Raw genomic sequence first — 6578 nt, forward strand, 5'->3', positions numbered from 1 at the left:
CCGTGTTTCGAGCACACAGCCGTCCACAGTTCACCGCCGAACCCCCTTGAGCTCGCTGTCGCCTCCACAGTTCACGGCCGAGTCAACTGAGCTCTCATCATAGCCGAGTCCTCCGTGCACAAGCCGCCATTATCCGAGACCGAGCCATCCCGCCGACCTCGGATTTCTTTGGTCTCCTCTCTCTCTCTCTAGCTCTTAGTTTTGGGTTGTATTGAGTGAAAGGCATCTTTTGGTAGAAAAAAAAAATAAGAAGTGTATAAGTTAAAACGACGCAGTGTACGTGTTATAAGGGTAAACTGGTCTTTCAAAATTTTCGGTACCGGAAGCTGATGTCATGGGGGTAAATTGCAACAAAATCATAGTTCAGAGGGGTAAATTGCAACAAAATCATAGTTCAGGAGGGTTTTTTGTAGTTCAAGGGGGTTTCTTGCAAATGACCAATAGTTCAAGGGGGTAAACTGTAACAAAATCATAGTTCAGGGTTTTTTTTGTAGTTCAGGGAGGTTTCTTGCAAATGACCAATAGTTCAGAAGGGTTTAATGCACTTTACCCTTATCATAATATTAATTACCCAAAACAAACAAGCTTTCTTTTTCTTTGGAATCTTCCTAAAAAAAAAATACAAGAGTTTTCAAAAACAACCTTTTAGAAATTTGAATAAAAAATACATAATTTTAATTAAGGGTTAAGTGAAAAAAAAAAAACTCTCTTAAATTATTACATTTTTTGCAAATAACTTCCTTAAACTAAAAATTGGCCCTGTTGCAATTAAGAACAAATTTATCATAAAAGACTATTTTACCCTTTCTCATTAAAATTTTCATTTCTTATTAAATTTTTATTATATTTTCTCTTATGTAAATATTAATTATACTATTTACCTTAATTCTATTTTTAGTATCAATTTATCATAGAAATGAAAAAAAAAAAAAATAGATAAATAGATTTGTAACTACTATTTTCTAAATTAATTAACTTATTATTAAAACTTTATTATTTATAATAAAACATATTATAACCAATTTAAACATTTTTATCGTAAAAAAATGTCATCTTTTTCATACAATATATTGATGAAAAATTAATAAAATACTTTTGCAAAAAATGCCTTCTTTTCATGTAATATATTCATTAAAAATTAAAAAATTAATTAATTTTTTTTAAAAAAAAATCTACTAAAAATTTTTATTTAAATAATTCATTAAAAAAATTAAAGATACATTTATGCAAATTTAATGAAAAATATCTCATCAAATTAGTATGAATTTTTTCATAATTTATTTAGATAAGAAAAATATATTAAATGTAATTCAATAAGAGTGGGCATTATGGTCATTTAATGAAATATAGTATAGTTCTTGGGGTATGTTGCAACAAAATGAGATAGTTTAGGGAGTTTTATGCACAAAATATAGTTCAAGGGGGTTATTTGCAAATTCAAACATAATTCAAGGGGGCTTTTTGCCCTTTACCCTTCCAATTAATATGCTTGACATATTTAAATTTAAAATGGATAAGTGTTATTATATCATTGTGTTATTATAAAAATATGTTTTATGTTTTTAGATATTAATTACTTGTTATTTATTAGGATAAATTATGCCCTTTTTTTTTTTTTGGCAACAATATGAAAACATAGCAAACAAGAGGACAATAGTCCAATTTTCACAAACTGAAGCACCTCCTCTAGAATTCGAGAGATGACAAAATTAGCATGCAAGCAAGATAAAGAGAGTGATGCAAGGGCATGCTTGATTACTTTGCTGCCTCATATGAGAGATTTTTGCCCATGAAAAAAGGTCCAGATCAGTGCAAATATCAAAGATACATGGGGCGATGATAAATTATGCCTTAATTACCCTTGGCTTAAAGTTGTTAAATTTTTTTGGTCAGCCTCCATTGAAGTTTGGTTGACTAACTCTAACACCTTTACCGTTAATGAAGAGTTGGGAGATGCGAACAGGCCTGGGCCAGGCCAGGTGCAACCCAACAAAGCCGATCGACTAGGCTGTTCATCATCCAAGAGGTCGATAGTTCAAGCCTAAACTGTATTTAGTCAAAAATTATGAAAATAGGCCTTTGTTAAGGCGACTTGTTTGGAGTAAACAGATCGCCCATAAAAGAAAGAAGGCCCATCAACCTACAACCTAGAGGCAGAAATGTAGGAAATTAGGGCAAGTGTAAGCTTTTATAAATAGAAGCTAGAGAAGGAAGAAGAGGCATATTGATAAAAATCTTTTCCTAATATAAAACGGTATTTTCTTGCGTCTTCAGTAAATTAGTAATTTTAAAATTCCAAAAATACCATTATATAAAATAAAATGATAAAATTAACTTTATTAATCTTATGAAATGAAATTTTGAACCAAAAGTTTCAAAGCAAAATACCCTTAATATTTTAACACTTAATTAATAAAATATGTATATATAACAGGTTTTTTTTTTTATTAGCCAATATTTTAAAATTAAATTTTATAATCACATAATTTTATTTTTAATGTAAAATTTGTAAAATTTAATTAACAAGCTTTAAAAACTAAATTAAAATTTATAGGAATTAAATTTCCAATTGATATATGTGTAGAATTAAAAAATTATAATAAGTAATAAACTATATGTAAATAAGTTTTTTTTTTCCTCTAGGGTATTTTTGTACTTTCATTACAAAAGTTAACAGTTTTAAATTTGATAGGGAGTATTATAGTAATTTTGTCAAAAGTTTCATTTATAGGTAATACAACTAAACTTGAGGAGAGGTCGGAGTAATTTACCCAATTTATTAATTAAGGTGGAAACAAAACCAACGTGAGTATTCAATTGAAAAAATAATTCTTCAAAAGTAAGACTTTTTAGTATTATTGATATTTTTAATCTTGACAAGAAACTTACACATTCAATATTGTTAGAATATATTCTATAATATATTGTTACCATGTATTGTTACCATGCGCCACAAGTGGTAATCTCACTCTTCCATGCACCTTCACGCACACCAGCGGTAATCCCGCACCTCAACGTGTCAAATTAGCTCCGTCATTGCACCACAATGCGTCATCAGTGGTCATCATGCGGTCACATATGCCTTAAACGCGGTGAATCTTCACAAATTCATCATCCATCAGTTTATTGTAGTTTCCATCGGGTTGACCTATTCACGCTCCGCACCTACCTCCGTGATCTTAACAGATCCACCTTACGTCACCTGACATGTCAGCATTGGTGCAACGTCAAACACACTCTGTAACGGTGGCAGTAGTTGTGCCAGTTCACCTACCATGTCAGTTGCCACGAAGCAGAGGTGCCAACAGTAGTGCCAAGTCACCTGCCACTTTAGTTGCCATGTCATCGATCACATTAGCATCGGTGCCACGTCAGCAATATCAAGGTGAAAGGTGTAATACCCCAATATTTTAAAGTATTTATTAATTAGGATTAATTAATTTTATTGTATTTTGAAATGATTTGTTTAATTTAATTGGGATTAATTATTTTATTTTATTTTTAAATGATTTACTTTATTTTATTGAGTGCTAAATTAATTATCTTATTTTAATTAAGTTATAATTCATGATTATGTATGATGATTGATTGTTTGTGTGCTTGATTATTGATTGAATTATTGGTGTGTTGATTTTATTTGTATGGTGTGACTTAGTTGTAAATTCTTGTTTGTTTATGTGCTTCATGTAATTAGTTATTTTAATTTTAGTATTTAATTAATTATTTTATTTATTTAAATTAATTGGATTGGGCTTAAGGAAAGTTGGACCAAAAGATGTGGTATTGGGGTTGGAAGAAAGCCTTGTTGGGTTAATTAATAAGGGCCCATAGTTATAAAGATGTTTAAATAACTATCCTTGCATAATTATATATATATGTATAATTATATGTATATAAATTTAATTAATTAATAATTAGTATGGAAGGAAATATATATATATATATATATATATATATATATATATATATTGATATATGTATATATGTTTATGATTTAATTTGTTAAGGATTAGCATGGAAGGAAATATACAAATATATATTATATAATATATGTGTATATATATTATTTAATAATTATTATTTCTTTTATTTGGTAATCCTACTAGAAATAGGATTTGGATATACACATAAGGCTTTAGGGTTAAAAGTTTTTTACATTAGAAAATAAAAAAGGTAGAGAGAGAGAAGAAGAGAAGGCTGACAAGGAGGATGCCGATTCTGAAAAAGAGGACGTCGAATTTGGATGAGGCAATTAAGGCTTGAAGCGTTGGTTTCATTTCGAAACCTTCAAGCGAGTTCTTCTCTAACTTTCCTCTTAGAACTCATAAGAATTTTACCTTGAGTATGAAGATTTTAAATTTAATTTATTAATATAAAACATGGTTAGAACGGATTTAATCAAAAGTATTAAGTTAATTTTATTTGATTAAATTAAGATTAAATCGTAGTACTAAAAGTATGATTTATTTTTATTTTATTTTTTAGAATTGTTGGATTTTAATTATATATATAGGTTATATATATTTAAATCAATTGTTATACTTGATCTGTGACCCAAGAAGGTTATTTAGGGTTTATAGAATTTATGAGAATTTTCTGTAATTTTTTAGAATTTTTGGTATTTTTCTATAATTTTTAGGAATTTATTAGATTTACTTTCGTATATTTATTTAGTAATTCTATATATATATATATAAACAACATATATATCGGTGCCTTCATTAAGGGATGTGATCCTGTGTGGTGCGGTATACAAGCTTTCAGTGTGCCCTCATCAGGACCATAGAATGGTCTTGATTTATTAGAGAAGGATTTCGTGTTTGCATGTGCATAGGAATAGGGTACATACGCAGATCTGGCCCTTGGTTTATTTTAGTATAAGTGAGTTGATCCAGTGTAGTAGAGATGCATGGAATTTAGGTGTGCATTAGATCTGGACCATGTAGTAGGTCTGGTCAACAAAATAATAATCCGGTGTGGTGCGGCACATGAAAAACATGGCGTGCACTCAAATAATGGCTGTTGGATTAAATGATGAGGGACAGATGATCCCGCGCATTGCAGCGCATGAAGATCTAGTGCGCGCATACATCTGGACAGTTGACTGTTCTGGTTAACCTATAAATGATTTGGTGTGGTCGCGCCCACAATAGCGATTGAACTCAGTCTATTATTCTACCTGTTTTATTACTCGAAATTTAAACGGTCATAACTTAATCATCTTAAATCGAAATTGGGCCATTCTTGAGCTCAAATTTAAGGATTTTTCGTCCTCTTTTCAATGGTACCATTTCATTATCAGATTTCCATCATACTAGGAGAAATTTACATTTTAGTGAGACGGTGTCGGAAAGTTATTTACCGAGATGGAGTATTTATGGGAAGCTATTTCTGACGATATTTAGTAGCATTTAAATTGCTTAAATATAATTAAATTAATATATTATTATGGAAGGAAGTATATATATATATATATATATATATATATATATATATAAAATTATTTATATATGTGTATATATGGTTTAATTGTTTAGTATAAGTATGGAGGGATGTGTGTGTATTATTTATATATGTGTATATATGGTTTAATTGTTTAGTATAAGTATGGAGGGATGTGTGTGTGTATATATATATATATATATATAGATATAGATATATTGATATATATGTATATATATGATTTAAATAATCAAAGATTATTATGGATGGTATTATACATATTTATATATTATATAATATATGTGTATGTGTGTGTGTGTGTGTGTGTATATCATTTAATATGATTAATATTAATTATTCTTATTTGGTATATCTGGATAGGCTGGTTAGTAAAGTAATGTTATGCTTGTGAAATGAATGAGATGTCTTTGTGTGATTTAGTTCATCGTTAAGTTTAAAGTTAGTAGATGGTTAAATTGTAGGCATGGATGAGTTGCCAAAAGCTTAAATATATGATCTAAATATTTGTATGAATAAAACACATACATAAGAGGTATAGATGAGTTGCTAATTAAAAGTATAAATATATATATATACTTAAGGAGGCATGGTTAAGTTGCCAATATATTAATAAGTATATTTATAATGGTTGATTTGCCAAAGCATAAGTTAATGGCTATGTGTATTAGATGTTTAAATTACATCTATGATTTTTGTATGTATAGGTTGTGTTAGTCACTAATTGACTCTAGAGGGGGGGTGAAGAGAGTCAATAGCCAATGTTTGTAATTTTAAAAATTTATTTCCAACTAAATAGAATGCAATACTCAATAAAAATATTCAAGCAATATAAGCACAATTAAAGAGGATAGAGATAGGGAATTACAAACAGTGACTCGGCGATTAGTGAGGTTCGAAAGCTCCTACTCCTTGGCTCAAGGTCCTCCCTTGAGATTTTCCAAAATCACTAAAGCTCCTCCTTAATGGTGGAGAGCAAACCGTCAATTGAAGCAAGACTTTGTTTCTCTTCCTTGCTTGGAAAACACCTTTCTCCTAAGCTTTGCTTTTGGGTCACACCAACCCTTACAAGATAGTAGAGATATATGGATGAAGATTACAATATTGTTTCTCTCTCT

Source organism: Cornus florida, unplaced genomic scaffold (genome assembly GCF_030987335.1).
Source record: "Cornus florida cultivar Cherokee Brave unplaced genomic scaffold, ASM3098733v1 CherokeeBrave_3.0.0_Hap2_Chr01, whole genome shotgun sequence".
Classification (NCBI taxonomy): Eukaryota; Viridiplantae; Streptophyta; class Magnoliopsida; order Cornales; family Cornaceae; genus Cornus; species Cornus florida.